This window comes from Engystomops pustulosus, chromosome 8, assembly GCF_040894005.1.
Source record: "Engystomops pustulosus chromosome 8, aEngPut4.maternal, whole genome shotgun sequence".
NCBI lineage: Eukaryota > Metazoa > Chordata > Amphibia > Anura > Leptodactylidae > Engystomops > Engystomops pustulosus.
Window position 1 is genome coordinate 97,378,768 of NC_092418.1, and position 24,551 is coordinate 97,403,318.

Sequence of the window (24,551 nt, forward strand, 5' to 3'; positions counted from 1 at the left end):
ATCACAGAACCACAAGCCTGATGCAATCTGAAAGCTGTGATTCTCATCTTTATTACAACACCAAAAGTTTTTAGGTGCTATAGAGCTGAAGAAAATGTGACACTCCCCCCGCATCTTCTATACTGGACTCATCTCAGACAAAAAATAATTGTTTTTAGATGACTTTGGAGGAGATTCTTTTTTATAGGTAAACAGGTGAGGTTTCATGTTAAAGAGGGATTTCTAGAAAGCATATTGCATAGCCTACCTGAGGGGGCTGGTAGTCTAATGGGGTAATATCTGGTGACAGGTTCCCTTTATCAGTTATTATGCCCAGAATTGCCAATAATCAGAGGTTCATAAACATATAACAGGAAGCAGACAGCACCATTCTCTATGTAGTGGTCAGATTGGGTTACTGCAGTTGGAATGGTAGCTAAACTGCAGTGACTTATTTCAGCCACTAAATTGACATTCGGGGGCACATTTACTTAACCGTCCCGTCGCGATCACCGCCGTGCATTGTCCGACGAGGATTCGGGTCTGCTATGATTCACTAAGATCGTGCATCCAATTTCCTGCATGTGTCGCTTCCCCGCTAAGGTCCGCTGGAGTTCACCTTCTTCTTTCTGGTGCATGTGAGTGCTGATCTTGCGACACATTTTGCTTTTTAAATTCTGCGGTTTGTTCGAATCAGTCGGGTTGTCCGATGGCCACACCCCCCGTTTTGTGTCGCATGCAAACCGGCGCAGGCAATCCGAACGTGTGCGCCCAAAACCCGGGACAAATCAGGGAAAAATGGAAAAAATCTGGAAACCCCGCGGAAATGCAGCGTTCGGACCCTTAGTAAATGTGCCCCTCTCTGTTTTTCATTCAATCCATTAATAAAAGCAACCCAAAATTTTTAAACTTCCATTTACTACAATGAGTTTCCAATGAGAAAATAATTTTCAATTTTGAATTAATACAAAGCATTTACACAGTCCACCTTTGGTCAAATACCTTCAAATACCTGAAAAAAAAATCTTTTAAGACTCTCCAATAAATTCTTTGTTCTTTGGCTTTTCAAAAAGTTTCTGTTTGCGTCGGAATGTTCTTTTCACAATTTAGAAAATAATAGCCTTCATTCCTTATCAGTGCGTGGTGAATGATTTCTCTCCTCCATTTTGTGCGCCAATTAACTGTGACAAAGGACAAAAATCTTTCTTATATTTATGAAAAATCGTGTAGGGGAGTTTATCAAGGCAGACAGAACTGGGACGGTTTCCTGCAGTATATTTATCTTCGGCATCCTACACGCTTTGTGCCGTCTGTAACTATAGCTACAAAGCCTTTCCAGCGCGGCTATCGATGGATGCTCGAGAACACAAAGTACTGGTGCCTGGAAATTACAACCTTACACTATTTATAAAATTACATGCCGGACTTCTAGGATGTCAAATAAATGAGGCACAAATTTAGAAAAATGGTGCTAAAATTGGGAGTAATTATCGAAGGCTTACAACCTACACAAGATGGGGGCAGCCATTGCCTGGGCTAAACCAATATGTATTTTAATGAGGTTATAAAGCCTCCAGTTCCTGCTTGAAAATGACTTTTACTTCTAATATATGGAGTAAGACTAGGTTATTAAAACAGATAAAATTCTAAAAATTTGGCAACCTATTTTTTAAAATTATATAAAATTATTGTTGATTTTCCCATAAGGCTCTATAGTATCTCACACGCTTTAAATTTGTCCATCCATTAACAGCATTAATTTATAAGTAGCATGTACTTTAATTTACTTGGAATGATGTGCTCTGCTGCAATTGGCAAGTATGTAGGAAGTCAGAGTACCGATTACTCCACCCACATGCAGTGATTGACAGTGAGAGTCCTGATTACTCCACACACAGTGATTGATAATGAAAGTCCTGATTACTCCACCCACACACAGTGATTGACAGTGAGATTCCTGATTACTCCACCCACACACAATGATTGACAGTGAGATTCCTGATTACTCCACCCACACACAATGATTGACAGTGAGATTCCTGATTACTCCGCCCACACACAGTGATTGACAGTGGAAGTTCTGATTACCCCACCCACGCACAGTGATTGACAGTGAGATTCCTGATTACTTCACCCACACACAATGATTGACAGTGAGATTCCTGATTACTCCGCCCACACACAGTGATTGACAGTGAGAGTCCTGATTACCCCACCCACACACAGTGATTGACAGTGAGAGTCCTGATTACTCCTCTCACACACAGTGATTGACAGTGTGAGTCCTGATTACCCCGCCCACACACAGTGATTAACAGTGAGCGGGATTTAACATTTAGAATTGTGTCGCAAAAAACGCCCTTACAAGCACTGGGAAGGAGTAGGTGAACTCCGGTGGACCTGAGTGGGGAAGCGAAAGATGCAGGAACTCGGGCGCATGAGCTTCTTGAATCGCGCCGGACTTCATCTTCATCGGACCGTCTGAATCAGGGATCGTGACAGGACCAGGTAAGTAAATTTGCCCCAATGTCCACATATTTATGTGTCTTAGCTGGATAAATACGGATGGACACATTACAGGGTGTGGTCTATGTAATATAAAATGATGAGAATGAGAATTTTTAGTAGGGAACTTCAGATCCCTTTCTTAAAAGTGGGCTATTATGGCGGTGGTACACTTTTTACGGTTGGCAGAAAAGTCTACCTTGTCTCTCCTATACAAGACAGAGATATCACATCCTCCGGGATAACTAAGAAGTTAGTGACATGTATATATTGCAGCATGTCGGGGACTAGAACCTACACATCTATCTATGTTCCATTGCTGTTTCGAATCACTGAAACATTCTTTATCCTACACGATCCCTCGTAAAGTCTAAATACAGTAAGTAGAGTAAAGTTTGCAAGACACTGACTCAAGTGATATTAGGCAGACCTTTCCATACCCCTTCATAAATAAACTTTACTCTACTCAGGGACTTGCCAGACTCTCTGGACTTGCTATGCCTCTCCGGGAGTTCAAGGTTGCCTTTTCCTGCTGTAATAATAAATCTAAGAGCTGAAAAAAACACACAAAGAGTTGAACTATTCCTAAGGAGCAAAATACATTTTTTAATTCTAAATATCACCATAAAAATCCTTAAAACCTAAATTGCATTTGTAAAATTGAAACTACCTCAATGCTATATATTATTAAGAAATGACTAGGAGACAGGTCAGTCATTCTAAACTATCATTGTTGTTATGTTTTTATTAAATATATTTTCTACCTATCTCTAAACCAGTGATCTAGAAGAGGGTAAAACTTGGAGATGTTCGGACAATTTATGTCAGAGGAAAAAATTCCTTGTTGACCCTGAGAAAAGGCGACCAGTTCTAGAACTCTGGTTCAAGGCTAAATCTTGGTTCCCAGATCTTCTATGCTGCGTCCTGGTGGATCGGCTTCTTTAAGCAGCGTCTCTTCTTTATGTATTACTCTCCTTCCCATAACTCCTCTTCTTGTAGAGCCACTTCTTCATTTAGCTCCTCTCCATCATACGACTCCTCTTCTTCAGTGCCTACTTTTCTACGTGCAACGCTTCTACTTCATAAATCACATCTTCTTCATGTAGTACACCTCCTCTACCGAATGCATCCCTTCTGTTACATGCATTGCCTATTCTTCATGTAGAGACACTTTTTTTTGTAGCTCCTCCTTTCCATTTATCTCTTTTTCTTCATTTAGCGCCTATATCACTTCCTCTCTCCATGTAGTGCCTGTTCTTCTTATATCACCTCCTCTCTCCATGTAGTGCCTGCTCTTCTTGTGGCACCTCCTCTTCATGTAGTGCCTGTTCTTCTTATATCACCTCCTCTCTCCATGTAGTGCCTGCTCTTCTTGTGGCACCTCCTCTTCATGTAGTGCCTGTTCTTCTTATATCACCTCCTCTCTCCATGTAGTTCCTGCTCTTCATATATCACCTCCTCTTCATGTAGTGCCTGCTCTTCTTATATCACCTCCTCTCTCCATGTAGTGCCTGCTCTTCTTGTGGCACCTCCTCTTCATGTAGTGCCTGTTCTTCTTATATCACCTCCTCTCTCCATGTAGTTCCTGCTCTTCATATATCACCTCCTCTTCATGTAGTGCCTGTTCTTCTTATATCACCTCCTCTCTCCATGTAGTGCCTGCTCTTCTTGTGGCACCTCCTCTTCATGTAGTGCCTGTTCTTCTTATATCACCTCCTCTCTCCATGTAGTTCCTGCTCTTCATATATCACCTCCTCTTCATGTAGTGCCTGCTCTTCTTATATCACCTCCTCTTCATGTAGTGCCTGCTCTTCTTGTGGCACCTCCTCTTCATGTAGTGCCTGTTCTTCTTATATCACCTCCTCTCTCCATGTAGTGCCTGCTCTTCTTGTGGCACCTCCTCTTCATGTAGTGCCTGTTCTTCTTATATCACCTCCTCTCTCCATGTAGTTCCTGCTCTTCATATATCACCTCCTCTTCATGTAGTGCCTGTTCTTCTTATATCACCTCCTCTCTCCATGTAGTGCCTGCTCTTCTTGTGGCACCTCCTCTTCATGTAGTGCCTGTTCTTCTTATATCACCTCCTCTCTCCATGTAGTGCCTGCTCTTCTTGTGGCACCTCCTCTTCGTGTAGTGCCTGCTCTTATTATATCACCTCCTCTCTCCATGTAGTGCCTGCTCTTCTTGTGGCACCTCCTCTCTCCATGTAGTGCCTGCTCTTCATATATCACCTCCTCCCTCCATGTAGTGCCTGTTCTTCTTATATCACCTCCTCTCTCCATGTAGTGCCTGCTCTTCTTGTGGCACCTCCTCTCTCCATGTAGTGCCTGCTCTTCTTGTGGCACCTCCTCTTCATGTAGTGCCTGCTCTTCTTGTAGCACCTCCTCTCTCCATGTAGTGCCTGCTCTTCTTGTAGAGCCACTTCTTCATTTAGCTCCTCTCCATCATACGACTCCTCTTCTTCAGTGCCTACTTTTCTACGTGCAACGCTTCTACTTCATAAATCACATCTTCTTCATGTAGTGCATCTTCTTCATGTAGTACACCTCCTCTACCGAATGCATCCCTTCTGTTACATGCATTGCCTATTCTTCATGTAGAGACACTTTTTTTTGTAGCTCCTCCTTTCCATTTATCTCTTTTTCTTCATTTAGCGCCTATATCACTTCCTCTCTCCATGTAGTGCCTGTTCTTCTTATATCACCTCCTCTCTCCATGTAGTGCCTGCTCTTCTTGTGGCACCTCCTCTTCATGTAGTGCCTGCTCTTCTTGTAGCACCTCCTCTCTCCATGTAGTGCCTGCTCTTCTTGTAGCACCTCCTCTCTCCATGTAGTGCCTGCTCTTCTTGTGGCACCTCTTCTTCATGTAGTGCCTGCTCTTCTTGTGCCACCTCCTCTCTCCATGTAGTGCCTGCTCTTCTTGTGGCACCTCCTCTTCATGTAGTGCCTGCTCTTCTTGTGCCACCTCCTCTCTCCATGTAGTGCCTGCTCTTCTTGTGGCACCTCCTCTTCATGTAGTGCCTGCTCTTCTTGTGCCACCTCCTCTCTCCATGTCGTGCCTGCTCTTCTTGTAGCACCTACTCTCTCCATGTAGTGCCTGCTCTTCTTGTGCCACCTCCTCTTCATGTAGTGCCTGCTCTTCTTGTAGCACCTCCTCTCTCCATGTGTGCGTGATCTTCTCGGAGCACCTATTTCTCCATGTAGTGCGTGCTCTTCATATAGCACCTCCTCTCTCTATGTAGTGGGCGCTCTTCTCGGAGCACCTCCTTCTCCATGTAGTGCCTGCTCTTCATATAGCACCTCCTCTCTCCATGAGGTGCCTGCTCTTCATATAGCACCTCCTCTCTCCATGAGGTGCCTGCTCTTCATATAGCACCTCCTCTCTCCATGAGGTGCCTGCTCTTCATATAGCAACTTCTCTCTCCATGTAGTGCCTGCTCTTCATATAGCACCTCCTCTCTCCATGTAGTGCCTGCTCTTCTTGTATCTTTGCATCGCACCTCCTCTCTTCTTGTAGCTCCTCTCCATCATGTTACTCCTCTTTTTCATGTTTTTTTATGCTCCAGATGGAAACCCTCTTTAACACAGAAAGCCTGAGATCCTGAATTACACATACGACCTAATAAAATCTGCACACCCTACACCAGCATTTGGGAGACATCAATAGCATATTATTTTCCAGTTTCAATAGTTTTCAATGGTTATAAAAGAAATCTTTTGCAATAAGACATCCAGTATCATGGTTACGGAGCAAAAATGTTAAACATTTAGCGATTATCATATACGTCACAGACAAGTAATCCAGAAAATCAAAAGAACTTATGTGCGTAGGTCATGGTTGTTAATTTTCAGAAATATCTAATATAAGTATTCTAGATATAATATCTAAACAAACAATAAACTAGAAGAAATGATATCTATAACATGTATACTGGATTTTTCAGAAAATCCACCGGTACCCATACACATATGGGGGCTCATTTACTAAGGGTCCGAATCGCGCACTTTAGCGGGGTTTCCCGACGATTTCTGATTTGCGAGAAATTGCCCCGGGATTTTGGCGCATCAGTGCCGGTTTTAACGTGACAGAAATGGGGGGGCATGCCCATCGGACAATTCGACGGATACGGAAAAACCGCAGAATTTTAAAAAGAATTTGTGTCGCAAGATCAGCACTTACATGCACCGGGACGAAGAAGGTGAACTCCGGCGGACCTCGGCACAGCAGCGAAACCTTCTGGATATCGGGCGCACGAACCTTAGTGAATCCCGGCAGACCCGGATCCACATCGGAGAATGTGCCACTGGATTAGGACTGGACCAGGTAAGTAAATGAGCCCCATGGTCTTGTGATTTCCTGGATGACTTGTTTATGATGTATATAGTAACTTCAAAATATTTTACATTTTTGCTCTGTAACCATGATATTTAAAAAGATCTAAGGCTACATGCACGTGATGTAGGTACCATAGTACGGCGAACATACATCGGCCTCGGAGAGAGGAGGAGGGGATGAGCGCCGCTTTCCCTCGCCCCTTTCCTCAGCAATATATGGAGCATGGCGCCGTATTCCGGTGAAAGATGGGAAAGGTCCTATATTTTTCCCGGCTACAGAACAGTACACTGTACCGCTCCAGTAGGGCAACGTGCGCCCATTGCCGTGTATGGTGGACGTATATACACCGTATATACGTCAGCCGTATATACATCCCTCATACATTTGTGTGAATGTAGCCTAATATAGTATAATTTCTGCAGGGGGTGGGGTTGTAAATTCTTGATGACAGCTTCCATTGCAATCCCTCAGCAAGTTGGTTGAATACAACAGACCTTTTCAGAATTGGTAAAAGTAGAATGTGTGTCACACAAAGCCATGACCGGGTGGAGAGCAGACGACATCCCGGAGTCCGCGTACTATCTCGTATTTGAAATAAAAATATTTTTCTTTAATCGACCAGGAGTTTAATTTGGCTTCTTTTCAGTAAGATTAGCTCACTGTGACCCAGTTCCTCCAACCTCGCTGTGACCTTTAAGATGCCTTTTGATTCCTCTTCCTCTGCCTTGGTCTCTGCCATAAATGTTTTCCGAGCTGCGCCACGGTTCGCGGCCTTTGAGCGCAGGCAGCGTGATTTTACGGCATCGTCACTTAATAATACAACTCAGAGTAAACGCTGACTGCTGAAATCTGGATAAAGTGCCACCGCTTGTGCTCATTTTTGTTTTTTACGACTATGTTTCAGGCTCTGGGAATAGACCTGGTTTATTGTTGTAATATGTTTTCCGGATCTCTTTTTACCTCTATTGTCTCCATCGGATCAGTAATAGAAGGTGATCTGATATCATATGGAGAAGATAAAATAAATTCCGTGGGTAAGTGGAGCACTCATAGCCAAGTAATAAAGTGCTGGCTGAGGAATATAAGTTGGGGGGCTATCAATTGCTCTGAGATAGTTGAAAATCTAGCGCTATAAAAGACATAAAAGCAATATTTATAAAAGCAGTAATAATAATATTGATAGTAGTAATAATAGTAACAATGCTGCAGTTAAGAAAAGTTGGCAAGCAGTGTGAAAATTGAAAATAAGAAGGTGAAAATGCATCAAAAAGTTCTTGAATATTTGGATCAAAAAGAGGCTGGTCGCTAACCTGTCACCAGCTTTTACCTCACTATACAGTACTACTAGTCGGTTCAGGTAGAGTATGAAATGTCCTTTATGGAATTCCCAGTTTTATGTTAAATCCCATCCATTTTCCAATTTAAAAAAATTCCCCCAAATCATGTGAAAATGAGCAAAGAAGAATTATATTTGCCTAAGATGAGTCAAGTTTATAGGCTGCCCCGGAAGAAGCCGTCCAGGTGAAACCTAGGGTCGGGCACAAGATATTGCCGTCCTCATGAAATCCTGTATATATGTGCATCTTAAACACTTTTGTTTGTGAGTATAAGATAATAAAAAGTATTTTATTGGATGCAACATACAACTCTATGGGGGTCATTTACTAAGGGCCCGATTCGCATTTTCCCGACGTGATACCCGAATATTTCCGATTTGCGCTGATTTTCCCTGATTTGCCCCTGGTTTTGGCGCACGCGATCGGATTTAGGTGCATTGGCGCCGGCATGCACGCGACGGAAATCGGGGGGCGTGGCCGAACGAAAACCCGACGGATTCGGAGAAACCAGCTTGTTGAACTCCAGTGCATTCAGCGCAGCAGCGACACCTGGTGGACGTCGGAGGAACTGCCTTAGTGAATTGCCGGAAGACCCGAATCCACCGCAGAGAACGCGTCGCGGGATCGCGAATGGACCGGGTAAGTAAATCTGCCCCTATGTGTACTTGAATTTCCTCTATAGCAAACACTGTTGAGGAGCGAATCTGAAGTGTAAAGAGGATAAAGAGTTAGCATATCCAATCTGAATGGGTTTTTTTTCTTAATGGAGATCTTATAGTCGTGTTTAACTTTTAAAATATCAGATTTGAATTGGAATTGATGGAGATACAACAACAAAGGAGGAAAAAATACAGAAGAAAAGTCACTAAACAAAGCCAGGAGTCAAATACCAGAATCACAAATACAGAAGAATAGTCACTAAACAAAGCCAAGAATCAAATACCAAGAGTACAAAAGTAGCGAACTATAACGGAGCAAATAATAAGCTACCAAAAACAATCTTCTCTGCTTATTTTCAAATTAGATTTTTTTCATAGGTAACGAGAGAGATTTCTCATAAACGTAAACAATTCTAGAAAGGACATTTTGTACCCTACCTGAGGTGGGCTGGTACTTTAAAGAGGACCTGTCACCCCGAAATAGCCCCCCACCAAATGTGCCCCCCATAACCCTCTCCCTAGCCTCTTTGTCCCCAGCAATTGCCGGCTGAATATATATAACATTCGGCCGGCACTGTCAATAAGCCCGGTGCAGCCGCAGCCGCTGTCAGTGCAGTGTGGGCCGCCATGTGAATAAGCCCCGCGCCGCTGTTAGTAGGACAACGGCGGCGCGGCCGCATCGCGGAGAGACGACAGCGATTATTCAATACATGCTGCCGGCTTCTCCTATTGGTCCTAGGTGACAGGGGGCGTGCTGGGGGAGTGTCGGCCGGCCCCCTTATGAATAACACCAACTGCAGCCCACCAGATATGAGGATCCGACCTCTTATTTTGTTAGAGGTCAGATCTGTTTAAACCACCTTTCCGACCATAGATTTTTAAAAAAATTGCTGGGGAGAAAGGGGCTAGGGAGAGGTTTATGGGGGCACATTTGGGGGGGGGGCTTTTTGGGGTGACAGGTCCTCTTTAATGGTGTCAAATCTGGTGACAGAGGTGACATGCGATTCATATCCAAATGATGAATGATGGACATTTCCTCATCGCCATCCAATAGGGACTCTTCCATTGTCACGGGTCCTATTGGGACTAGTCCCTGCAGCTTTAGCATGAGACGAGCTATAGCAGGTACGTAGGAAATATTTGCCGTATAAGTATTTTTGTGATAAGTTTTGAAATTTGTTGAAATCAGACATAAATTAAAGCTACATTTTAGAAGAATAAACCACATTTGGTCCTCAGAAACCTTGTATTCTACATAAAGAGACTGTAATAATATTTCAGGTTACACGTTTCCATTGCGTGTTATTTCCCATAAGACGCGATTTAATACTAGCGACGTGCAAACTTCCACTTAGTACCGAAATGACGCCCACACATTTTCCAAGTAAGACATGCTATACACTTGTAGTCTGAGCATTTTTGTATAAGACTAAGTATCTACAGATGAGAGAGGCAATACAGATCCTTGTTTTTTTTTGGAGCGGACACTCCGAAGGGTAAGAAGCCAAGGAGTTGTGCGCAGTCTTCTCCTGGAGAGGAAAGTAATAGAAGAGGGATCATCTCTAATATAAGAAGTGACAGGTAGAGCTGTAGCTAGTCTGCGCCCTTGGAAGGCGTAATTAGAACAATCTGCAAAGATTTCCTGTTTGTGGCCAATGGGATGTTTCTGTTGGGTTCCGTCGCCATGGTAAATACTCGATAATACACAAACATTTGCAGCGCTGGAAATCCACCCACTCTTGTTGAAAGATAGGAAGGGGCTTTACAGAAATGAATTCCAGCCTCCCCGCTGCGTCTTAAGATAAGCCGTCTGAGTTTTGCATTCTGAGTGTCAAAATGAAAATGTGCGAGGTTTACGAGGCTGATTTATAGAAAACATACACATTCCTTCCCCCCAAAAGCCGCCATGCTGGAGAAATTAGGTAGCGCGCGAGACAAACTGTTTTATCCGGAGGAATATATTACGTCCAAGTGTTTACTCCAGCTGAGAATTTCTAAGACGCAGGTATAAATTCTGACAGTAAACTTGGTGATCAGAGGAATCGGAGGATTTTAATACCTCTAGATTTTACCCAGATCTAAAGATACAAATCAAGTAAGTTTTAGAGGAAAGGTCTGTTAGAAAACCTTCTTCTTACCTAACAAAGTACAGGCAAAGTACCGGGTTACATACAAGATAGGGTCCATAGGTTTGTTCTTAAGTTGAATTTGTATGTAAGTTGAAACTGTATATTTTATAATTGTAGATCCAGACAAAAAAAAAATTTTGCCCCCAGTGACAATCGGAGTTTCAAAATTTTTTGCTGTAATTGGACCAAGAATTATCAATAAAGCTTCATTACAGACACCGTACAGCTGATCATTGCAGTCTGGGACTATAGTAAAGCATCTAGAGAGCTTCACCAGAGGTCACAATGGGCAGAGGGGTCCGTCTTTAACTAGGGGTTGTCTGTAAGTCGGGTGTCCTTAAGTAGGGGACCGCCTGTAGAAGAGTAGAGAATAAAGTTTGTTGTGTCACTGCATGGGGCCTCAGTGGTCGCATTTATCTTGAAAAGGTTTTGTAGGACTAAAATATTGATCATCAACATTAAAGGGATTGACAGCTAATAATTGAACTTGTTTGTCTAAGTAAAAGTTCGATAAGTTTTCAAAATACTTTCTGTATCAATTCTTCATGGTTTTCTAGATCTCCGCTTGCTGTCATTCAATAGGAAGCTTCATTGTTTACTTCCTGTGGATAGAAAGCGGTCTCTGGTCATTTGATTGCTATATCCCTGGTCATGTGATGTCACACAGGTGCATGGCTTGTTATATATGTGGTCATATGATGCCACGCAGGTGCACGGCTCATTATATCCCTGGCCATGTGATGTCACACACGTGCACTGCTCATTATATCCCTGGTCATGTGATCAGGGCCGCTTCTGCCATGAGGCGAGGTGAAGTCCCCGCCTCAGGCGGCAGATAGCGGACCCCATTTAAAAGTGGCATTTTGCTGCTGGTAGCACGGACTTGCCAATGGCTAGCAAGTTCGTGGCCCCTGTAAAATAAATTACATTGCCGCCTTTAAGGCGGTGATGTAATTTATAGGCAGAGCGGTGCAGCACATCCCGTCAGTGCGCACCGCTCTGCAGGACACAGGTCGGCGCGACCTGTGTCCCTTCACAGAGCGGCTGTTGGCTGGAGAAGACGAGGGAGCTGCGTGGGAGCACTGAATGGTGAGTGCAGTAGGCAGTGTATACAGTAGGGGGATCGCTAGAACATCCTCTCATCACGATGTGTATCCTCAGGACACAGATCGTGATGAGACTATTTGTAGTCACTACTTCCCCCAGCAGTAGCTTCACCCTCCGGGAGTATAAGACCCCCGGAGGCTGAAGGCTGAAGGACCTTTGGTGATGTGAGGGTCACATGACCTGCCGGGGAAAGCAGTGACCACACAGCGAGAGCTGCATCTGTGAGGTGAGGGGGGAGACATGACAGGGGCCAAGGGGGAGAACATGGGGGGCTGTGTGGGCACATTACTTACTGAAGGGCTGTGTGAGGACATTACTGGGGGAGGGGGCAGTGTGTGGGCACATTACTTACTGGGGGCTGTGTGAGGACATTACTTACTGGGGGGCTGTGTGAGGCACATTACTTAGTGGGGGGCTGTGTGAGGCACATTACTTAGTGGGGGCTGTGTGAGGCACATTACTTACTGGGGGGCTGTGTGAGGACATTACTGGGGCTGTGTGAGGACATTACTTACTGGGGGGCTGTGTGAGGCACATTGCTTAGTGGGGGGCTGTGTGTGAGGCACATTACTTACTGGGGGCTGTGTGAGGCACATTACTTACTGGGAGGCTGTGTGTGAGGCACATTACTTACTGGGGGGCTGTGTGAGGACATTACTGGGGGGCTGTGTGTGGGCACATTACTTACTGGGGGCTGTGTGAGGACATTACTTACTGGGGGGCTCTGTGGGGCACATTACTTACGGGGAGCTGTGTGGGGCACATTACTTACTGGGGGCTGTGTAGGGCACATTACTTACTGGGGGGCTGTGTGTGGGCACATTACTTACTGGGGTCTGTGTGAGGCACATTACTTACTGGGGTCTGTGTGAGGCACATTACTTACTGGGGGGCTGTGTGGGGCACATTACTCACTGGGGTCTGTGTGAGGCACATTACTTACTGGAGGTCTGTGTGGGCACATTACTTACTAGGGGGCTGTGTGGGGCACATTACTTACTGGGGGCTGTGTGGGCACATTACTTACTGGGGGTTGTGTGGGGCACATTACTTACTGGGGGGCTGTGTGTGAGGACATTACTTACTGGGGGGATGTGTGGTGCACATTACTTACTGGGGGCTGTGTGGGGCACATTACTTACTGGGGGGCTGTGTGTGAGGACATTACTTACTGAGGGGCTGTGTGAGGACATTACTTACTGGGGGGGCTGTGTGTGAGGACATTACTTACTGGGGGGCTTGTATGAGGACATTACTTACTGGGGGGCTGTGTGGGCACATTACTTACTGGGGGGCAGTGTGTGAGGCACATTACTTATTGGGGGCTGTGTGGGGCACATTACTTACTGGGGGGCTGTGTGTGAGGACATTACTTACTGGGGGGCTGTGTGTGAGGACATTACTTACTGGGGGGCTGTGTGAGGACATTACTTACTGGGGGGCTGTGTGAGGACATTACTTACTGGGGGGCTGTGTGGGCACATTACTTACTGGGGGCTGTGTGAGGACATTACTTACTGGGGGGTTGTGTGAGGACATTACTTACTGGGGGGGCTGTGTGAGGACATTACTGGGGGGCTGTGTGAGGCACATTACTTACTGGGGGGCTGTGTGTGAGGCACATTACTTACTGGGGGGCTGGGGGGGGGGTTTGCTGTTCAATATAGGGGGAGGATAAATTAGGGCACCTAATTGAATTACTATATATGCTCTAATTTGGGTGACTAAAGGATGTTTTATGTTGGGAATAGTTTGTTCAGTCATGTTGTGAGGATAATATATATTGGAATCACAATCTATTATACTGTAAGTGACTGTGGTATTTTTAGGGGCGCCATGGTGAGTTGTACTGCATGGAGTTGAAGACAGCGTAAAGAAATAACCTTCCGGATGGAGTAGATGGTCACCTGTAAGGTACTAGAGGTCACTAATATCTGTGTCTAATGACTACTAGTGTGTAAGGTAGCATCACCAGGGGCATGCACGTGCGCGCTTGTACGCGTGCGGCTGGAGGGGGGGGCAGCATTTTCAAATTTCACTTCAGGCAGCAAAAAGGCTAGAATCGGCCCTGCATGTGATGTCACTCAGGTGCACTGCTCATTATATCCCTGGTCATGTGATGTCACACAGGTGCACGGCTCGTTATATCCATGGTCATGTGATGTCTCACAGGTGCACAGCTCGTTATATCCCTGGTCATGTGATATCACACAGGTGCATGGCTTGTTATATATGTGGTCATGTGATGCCACACAGGTGCACGGCTCATTAAATCCCTGGTCATGTGATGTCACACAGGTGCACGGCTTGTTATATCCCTGGTCATGTGATGTCTCACAGGTGCACGGCTCGTTATATCCCTGGTCATGTGATGTCTCACAGGTGCACAGCTCGTTATATCTCTGGTCATGTGGTGTCACACAGGAGCACAGCTCGTTATATCCCTGGTCATGTGATGTCAATCAGCTGCATGGCTTAAAATATCCCAGGTCATGTGATGTCGCGCAGGTGCATGGCTCATTATATCCCTGGTCATGTGATGTCACAGAAGTGCACGGCTCATCATATCCCTGGTCATGTGATGTCACACAGGTGCACGGCTCATTTTATCCCTGGTCATGTCATGTCACACATTTGCATAGCTCATTAATATAATGAGCCGTGCATCTGTGTGACATCGCAGGAGCATGGACAGTTTTTTATCCACAGGAAGTAAACAATGAAGCTTCCTGTTAAAGCAAGCAGAGATGTACAAAACCGTGATGAGTTGATACAGAAAATATCAATTATTTTCTGAAAGTGGACTGCACTTAGAGCCCCCACCAAGCAGCTCCATCAGATGTGGCATCCATCAGTTATACCATCTGTTTGCAGCTTAGCCCTATTGAAAGTAATGAAAGTGAGCTGCAATACCAGGTGCAGCCACAATTCAAAGCATGGCACTGTGGTTTGTAAGATCTGAAGAGGTCACAGCCCTCATACAAATGTTGCATCCTATCAAATTCACAGTGTAGGTGCTCAATGTTTGACCCTACTGAACTGATATTGATCCTCTACCAAGGATGGGTAATCAATATTTAAGCTTCTCATTCCAGTTGACCTGAAACATAAAATCATTATGGGATGATAGGGCCATTGGTTTCTATGTGTCAAACATCATCTTAAAGATATATAACAACCAACTAGCCTGATACGAGGTTATACTACCAAAGAATACAGGAGTTCCAACGTTCTTTATGTAAAAATATGTAAATACATCAAACTTTATTAGATATGTTAATATAAGTGTCTTACCCATGTTGATGCTGTGCGATTGCCCACGAACTCCCCAACTTGCGTTTCGCCAACGCTTGTTCACGTGGACATTCGCGTTTCTCTCATGAGGATCCCCTGAGGAAGCATGGGCGAAACCCGCATTGGGGAAACCGCAGGATAGCGAATAGATTGTTTATTTCTGCTTTCTCGGGCACCAAACTTATAATGTCACATAATGTATTAAGTTCTATTTTTTTGCATTGTATGTATTTGTCATGTTTTTTGTACAAGCACTGCCCTTTTTGATATTAAAACTTCAGTTAAATGACGGCCTTCTTGTGTTCCAATGATTCCATGTAATCAGAAGAGACATTACCTGAATTAATTGATTTATTAAGGAGTGTAATATTGTATTTGGGCATAATCTATGCAAGGTGTCTCGTCAACCTTATGTATGAGTAGTGGTGGCAGCTGAAATCACTCCTCCTTCTGGAGGAGGAAGAGCTGTCATAGGGCGATCCAGCATGACCCGAAATCTCCCTTTTTGATCTTAAGACCGTGATCCTGATCCATTATTATCGTTTTAGAGGTGGAAGTTGACAGCGGATGTCCAAAACCAGGTGTGAACTAAGCCTAAGAAATCTAATATCCACTACATTACAATAGATTTGAACTGCATTGCTGTTTTGAAGTCAGTCTGAAGCCCCTCTTGGGCCCTAATCAATTGGTTTGTTTGTTCTGTAGGTAAATCCTCCCAAGATTAAACTTAACTATTTTCCCCAAACCAATCATGCACATACACTCACCGGCCACTTTATTAGGTACACCATGCTAGTAACAGGTTGGACCCCCTTTTGCCTTCAGAACTGCCTCAATTCTTCGTGGCATAGATTCAACAAGGTGCTGGAAGCTCCTCAGAGATTTTGGTCCATATTGACATGATGGCATCACACAGTTGCCGCAGATTTGTCGGCTGCACATCCATGATGCGAATCTCCCGTTCCACCACATCCCAAAGATGCTGTATTGGATTGAGATCTGGTGACTGTGGAGGCCATTTGAGTCCAGTGAACTCATTGTCATGTTCAAGAAACCAGTCTGAGATGTTTCCAGCTTTATGACATGGCGCATTATCCTGCTGAAAGTAGCCATCAGATGTTACAGGGTACATTGTGGTCATAAAGGGATGGACATGGTCAGCAACAATACTCAGGTAGGCTGTGGCGTTGCAACGATGCTCAATTGGTACCAAGGGGCCCAAAGAGTGACAAGAAAATATTCCCCACACCATGACACCACCACCACGAGCCTGAACCGTTGATACAAGGCAGGATGGATCCATGCTTTCATGTTGTTGACGCCAAATTCTGACCCTACCATCCGAATGTAGCAGCAGAAATCGAGACTCATCAGACCAGGCAACGTTTTTCCAATCTTCTACTGTCCAATTTCGATGAGCTTGTGCAAATTGTAGCCTCAGTTTCCTGTTATTAGCTGAAAGGAGTGGCACCCGGTGTGGTCTTCTGCTGCTGTAGCCCATCTGCCTCAAAGTTCGACTTACTGTGTGTTCAGAGATGCTCTTCTGCCTACCTTGATTGTAACAGGTGGCGATTTAAGTCACTGTTGCCTTTCTATCAGCTCGAACCAGTCTGCCCATTCTCCTCTGACCTCTGGCATCAACAAGGCATTTCCGCCCACAGAACTGCCGCTCACTGGATGTTTTTTCTTTTTCAGACCATCCTCTGTAAACCCTAGAGATGGTTGTGCATGAAAATCCCAGTAGATCAGCAGTTTCTGAAATACTCAGACCAGCCCTTGTGGCACCAACAACCATGCCACGTTCAAAGGCCTCAAATCACCTTTCTTCCCCATACTGATGCTCGGTTTGAACTGCAGGAGATTGTCTTGACCATGTCTACATGCCGCCATGTGATTAGCTGATTAGAAATTAAGTGTTAACGAGCAGTTGGACAGGTGTACCTAATAAAGTGGCTGGTGAGTGTATATAAGGAGTCAGGAGTGATGTCAGCTGAGCAAACATTTGGTGGACATCTACTGTATGTGATGTGTATGGGAGGCTCTACGCCACACTTTCTAGACTGCACAGATATCCCCCATACAATCATTCCTACCAAATGGTTCTGATATTGACCACTACTATATAAAAGAGGCCAAACCTTATCTTCCCACAAGAATGTGTAGTAATTTCATAAGCCAGGCATATCACATTCCCCGATGTGAGGCTCCTCGCTACTAGCCGGCCTCAAGGTTAAATAAACAGCGCTGTAAGTAGACACCTATAGAAGGAACTAGACAAATGTATTCATGCAGGCCAGAACATCTCCACGTCCCTGTTATGTATAGTGGTGGGAATTTATGGATGGCTGTAAATGTCTTGCTTGAGCTAAAATAAGGTCTAGTATTACTGTTACATGAGCGAAGCCGTCTGCCCACCACTTCCTTCCATATTATTAGCCTGCTGTGTTTTGTCTATGAGCCTGTTTGGATATGTCCTGGTCACAGATAATACGAATATACACGCACCAATACTAAATTACAGGCATTTCAGCACATTGCATTAAAGAAATGTTTGTAAACTATTGACCTGACAAACTAAGTTGGACTGGTTACTGGAAGGAATAGACATGTGGGCAATCCCATAAATCCATGTTTATCTGTCAATCAGTGGTGTAATGACCATAACCGGACCGGGCGATGGAGAGGGCTTGCAGAGGCAGCAGACCGTGGCTCCATGACAGGGGAAGATAATCAATTGTATGATTATGAGGCTACTGCTAGATATTTTACTGAGGGTAGGCTTCTGGAGGGCATCTTATTAAAGAGGGGAGGCTGCTGCTGAACAAATTATTGAGGGGAGGCTTCTGTTGGACATTTTATTTGGGGAAGGCTGCTGATGGACATCTAAATGATGATGGGAGGGTGCTGCTGGACAATTATTGGAGGGAAGGCTGCTGCTGGATATTTTATTGAGGGGAGGTTGCTGATTGACATCTTATTAATGAGGGAAGGCTGCTGCTGGAGATATTATTGAGGGGAGTCTGCTGCTGGAGAAATTATTAAGGGGAGGCTGCTGCTGGACATTTTATTGGGGTAGGCTACTGATGGACATCTTATTAATGAGGGGAGGCGGCAGAAATTCTTGCAGCAATTCCCATTAAAATTTGTTTTCATTATTTCTACATCTTCTAAAAATATTACAGGCAGGTGAACATGTGAAGCCTACGCGTTTCAAGTGGAGCTCTTAGTCATGGCATTAAAAATAAAACATTTAAAACAAAGGTTCAACAATTCCGCTTTGTAGGGTGTGCCACTCCTTATCAATTTGACATTTCAAGCTACTTTCTATGTGGCTGCTCCCTCCTACATAGCCGTGATGTCACAGGTAAGTGATCACATGAGTACATCAGAATTATTATGTAATCATAGATTATAAATAGAAAAGTCATAGGGGAGGCTGTTACTGGATATCTTATTAATGTGGGGAAGCTACTGATGGACATCTTATTAATGAGGCGATGTTGGTGCTGGACATCTTATTAATGAGGGGAGGCTGTTGCTGGACATATTATTTATGAAGGGAGGTTCTGGATATTTTAATAATGAGGGGAGGCTGGTGCTGGACATCTTATTAATAAGGGGAGCTACTGATGAACATCTTATTCATTAGGGAGGTTTCTAGCAGTGGCAAAACTAGGATAGGCTGGGTTCCATAGTGAACTTCTGAATGGAGCCCCACTTACCCCTTATATACATAATACATAAATATATACATACAGTGTATACACACCATATACACAGACATACAGCATATGCACATCACATATGAATATACATTTAGAGCATACACACTTCACAAACACACACATACAGCATACTCACATGAAATATCCCAGATGCTGGGGCCCCTTGACACTGTGGACCCCATAGCATCTGCTATTGCTGCTACTCATGTAGTAATGCCCCTATTTGCTTGACAGTATATTAATAAGGGAGGCTGCTGCTGTACAGTAGAAATATTGTGTATGATTATTGGAATGTTTGTATATGTCTGTTTATTGTATATGGGTATTCTCAAGTGTAATGTGTAGGCCAGGGGTGGCAACGTGAGTTTACGTATATGGCACTCCAACCCAAACTTTGTATCAGGACCCACTGGTGTCTTTTTAAGCCCCTGCTCTAATGCATAATTTCGTCAAGACTGTTCAGCAGTCAGTTTATTGCTCCATGTTCTGATATAGCCATAAACTGGGCATTAGGGTTACTTAATGTGACTTATAGTCCCCTCTAGTTATACAACCTCCACTTACCTTATGGATAAGTGATCATTGTTTGTTATAGTAAAAACGTTTCCAGTTTCTGCAGCACCGCCACAGGGGAAACTGGGCATTACACCTGGAACTGATGGATTGCAATGTACAAGACAGGACAGGTCCTCCAGAAGGTAAGAAGTCCTGTCCTTGGGAGGATCTTGAACAAATGATGTTTTCTCTTTATTTAATTAATACATTTCATAATATTGCTGATGGAATCTGGATTTATAACCTGGACAATCCCTTTAATATACAAATCCTTAAATGTTAAAACTTGGAAAAGAGGGAAAGAGTTGTGTATAGGAGGAGGCACTATAGATTCTGTAGTTTTTGTTGATACATTAACTTTATATTCCCTCCTCTGTGCTGTTTAGCCAACAACTCCTTGTGTTTTACGCTGTCCGTAAAGTCCCTAATGTGTGTGAAAATGAGAGGAGAACAGACGTGTGATGTGTGAGGGGCCGGGAGAAAACACATTATTTACTGTCTCTCTGGGTGGTCCTGTCAGATGTATTTTGATAGAGAACCAGTTTAATGCAATTCACAGGTAATCATTTATCAAAGAACCAAGATTGGAAGACTAATTAAAGCTGTTTTAGGAATAAAAGCTCCAGGAAATGGGTTCAGGTGCCAACATCACATAGAATACAAAAACCTGCCGAGTTAAATAGTTCTCTAAAGTAGACACCATCCTGTCGGGGAGATGCCAGATTTAGAACATGGTCTCTGCTTGTGTTTGTGCTGTAACATGAAGATTTGAATAATATATTTTATATTAGATGGATGGTGTGATAATAGTTTGTCATATTTTTTATCGCACTGTGTAATACCTCATTTCTCCTGTGGTCAGGGTCGGCTCCAGGTGTCAGTAGGCCCCTTGGTGACAGTGCCTTAGTGGGCCCATTTGCAATGAACTCACATGGCGGCATTAAAAATTCAAAAACTAACACTCTCCTGTTCCCTAAAATATTCCCTAGTTCATCATATCAAACAGCCCCTCATGATTATTTTATATACAGGCCCCTCATGGTTATTTTATATACAGCCCCCTCATCGTTATTTTATATAAAGGCCCCTCATGGTTATTTTATATACAGGCCCCTCATGGTTATTTTATATACAGGCCCCTCATGGTTATTTTATATACAGGCCCCTCATGGTTATTTTATATACAGGCCCCTCATGGTTATTTTATATACAGGCCCCTCATGGTTATTTTATATACAGGCCCCTCATCGTTATTTTATATACAGGCCCCTCATGGTTATTTTATATACAGCCCCCTCATGGTTATTTTATATACAGCCCCCTCATGGTTATCTTATATACAGCCCCCTCATGGTCATCTTATATACAGCCCCCTCATGGTTATTTTATATAAAAGCCCCTCATGGTTGTTTTATATAAAGTCCCCATCCACTCCTATGGATTCCTTAGGTACAGCCTTATGTGGGCCCCCCCCCCCCCAGCAGCTCTGGGCCCCACCACTTGCCAAGGCATGCCCAGTGGTGGCGCCGGCACTGTCTGTGGTGGTACTAAACACTTAAAGGGAATTTTCCTTTTAGTACACTGCACAAGTGCCATAGGTATAGCCTTGTAAAGGTCGATTAGGGATCTTAAAGCACATATAAAGTACATAAGGACCTATAGTTGGTTTAGAGTCCCAAATCAACCTGATCTTTTTTAAAAGAGGTTGTCCCAAGTTTTCCATGGTATCTTCTATCCACAGGATAGGGGATAAAAAGTGGACCCAACCACTGGAAAACTCACAGATTCGGAGATTGGTTCCCCCATCAAACCCTGTTCTTACTATCGGTGCAGCGAGAAGATGAGCATGTATCCTGCCTCTCCATAAGAGAGCCGGGGGAAGGAGCGTCTCAGCCTACAGACCTTCACCGATCAATAAATTCAATTCCTATAGGAAAAACATAGCCATAGGCACCATTTCACCCAACATAGTAAGGGTGATATGCATCCATAACTTTCTTTTTTAACTATATAAAGCAGCATTTGTCACTTTATTTCTGTATTTAAGGGGTTGTGAGGTTTCAGCAGATCTAGTATAATAACTTCATGGACCTCTAGGTTACCCGCAGAGTATTTAATTTAATTTAGCCTAAATTTACATAATCAGCTCTGTCCTACCCTTGGGTGATCTGTGGAAGCCCTCCAGGACTGACATAGTTCCTTGATTTACGGTATTGAACTTAGGAGCTTGGCCTCACTGCTGGTAGGGTAGCCGCCTCCAGGGTCAAGTGATTTACGATGAAAGGGTCTGGCTAAGAAAGTCACAGTGTGATGAAGATCTTTAAGACATTATTTATTGCACTCAGTAGACCGTGTTCTGTATTTGGTTTTCCTAAGGTCAACATTTTATTTGAGTTTCTATACTGTACTATCAGTAAAAAAAATCTGACATGTTAGGACACTCGGTGATTGCCAAAGTTAGGTGGTCATGGTCTCTCTTGGGTTTTTGCTTCAAGATGTCCAAAATGTTTCAATAATTATTAATTCGATTTTTTAATTTCATTTTATGTAAATGTAAAAAAAGCTCAGTTTAACCAGGTGTAGTTTTTTTAACTTCAAATTAAGATTTTCAAATCGATTTAATTTACGATTTACCTTTTTAACCTCATCCTGACATGAAGGGAAGCTGTAGCTGACCCCACCAGTGGCATAGGAGGTAAAGGTCACATCCTTTCTGTGAGATACTCCATGACCTCTCCATGTTAGAGCGTTTGTGTGACCTGTTTTTCCTTTGAGACTTCATCTTTTTTTTTACTTCTCATTGACTTCATTCCAATCTTGACCTCTTTTACCCTGAAGAAAATTAAACACAGCCCTTAACTTGCTAGACACCAATTAGTTCAATAGTTCTTATGTGCGCCCCTCCTCCTCCTCACGCATTCTTCCTTACATTCCAGTCTTTCCTGCTCCCAAAAGGGGAACGTGCATGTTGTATGCAAGGAACAGGAATCTCCTAGGATAAATTAACACTTTACTTTGCCCTAAGTTTGTTGGAAAGGTGTATGTTGTAAAGTTTAGAGAATCTTCTTGCTGGTGTTGAATGCGCCTAAGGCAGGTATTATGCCTGTCCCAAATATACATGGACAGTGCCTAATCTTGAGGGAGAGCCTCTGCCATGTCCTAATCTGAAAATGGTGGGATGTTTCCCCCCCAAAGCTCCTTGTCCTGTGAGCAGCACCAACTAACACCCGAGGTTGACTTAAAGGGAACCTTGGTCACCAGTACGTGGGCAGCTGAACATCTAGATCATGTTTCCTTCAATGGCCAGAGTGGTGGCATCATCCAGAAAATCAACTTTGAGATGGAAATTGGTTGTATAATGTTAGGGGAGCAGAGAGTTTAATACTGAAGTCAAGCTCTCCCCACCTCTATGATTGACATTGTGCCCCAAGCTTCAGGAGATATGATTAGTGATGTCTCCTGATGTAGAACTATCAATGATGACCACCAAAGTTCGGTACAAACCCAAATGTTGGACCTATAGGGGGTCATTTACTAAGGGCCCGATTTGCGTTTTTGCGACGGGTTAACCAAATTTTTCAGTTTTGCGACAATTTTCCCTGTATTGCCCCGGGATTTCGGCGCACGCGATCGGATTGTGGTGCATTGGAGTGGCGTGCACGCAATGGAAATTGGGGGGCGTGGCCGTAAAAAAACCTGACGGATTCGGAAAAACTGCCGCATTTAAAAGTAAAAAAAAGTGTCTCCACCCACGATGGCTCGGTGAACTTCAGTGCATTCCGATGGTCTTAAGCGCAGCAGCGACACCTGGTGGACGTCGGAGGAACTGCCTTAGTGAATCCCAGCCGGACCCGAATCCACCACAGAGAACGCGCCGTTGGATCGTGAATGGACCAGGTAAGTAAATCTGCCCCACAGTGTACCTAATAAATTTCCACTAACCACCCAATTTTACCTATTTTAAAAATGTTTAAATATACATTGTGGAGAGGGACTGAAGTAATCAATGACAATCTCTGTCCAGCTTTGAGGGATACAGACATTTAGAACATCTTGGAGGGAATTTCTTATCACATTTGCAACAGTAAAAAACAAAAAAAAACCTTTTGGTTCAAAGTTCCCAATAGTGAACGTGTTGGTATGTGGGATCTCTACATCTGCTCAGTCATTGGCATGAATGTAAGGAGTGGTCCTGTGTCCGTATTGTAACTCCATCATCTCTACATTGAATTCATCTGTAGAGGTAAGAGAATTATTTTCTAGTGAGTGACTTATTCTCTCGCCTTAAATAAACCCGCTCTACTCTGCCGAGCTTTTTATGAATGAAATCTTTCTCATGGCTTATGTTTCCCTTGGCAACAGAAAATAACCCAGAAAATGATGTCACCTACCAATAAATAGATCCATTGTATTATCGTAAGGTGGAAAATGAAGACCGGCTGCTCAGCTCGTAGAAATGTGTTTTAACTTTTTTGTGATTACATCAGATTTGCAATTTTCATGTCAAGCTGTTTGATGAGGAGACGGATCATACAAGTCGGTCATTGTGCAGACATCAGTAATGTACATGGGTTGTAGGCTTCTTCCCACAGTTGTAAGACTACTACTACAGTCCCACCTCTCAGATAATGGGCCACATTTACTAAGTGTCCGCAAACCGCATTTTCGTTGGGTTTCCCGACTTTTTCCGTTTTGCTGGGGTTGGCGCACTCGATTGGATTTTGGAGCAATCGTGCCGACTTTCATGTGACACAAATCGGGGGGGCGTGGCCGTCAGACAATCCGACGGATTCGGACAAACCACGCGTTTTAACATTCAAATTGTGTCGCAAGACATGCACTTACATGCACCGAGAAGAAGAAGGTGAACTCCGGTGGACCTGAGCAGGGAAGCGACACATGCAGGATCTCGGGCGCACGATCTTA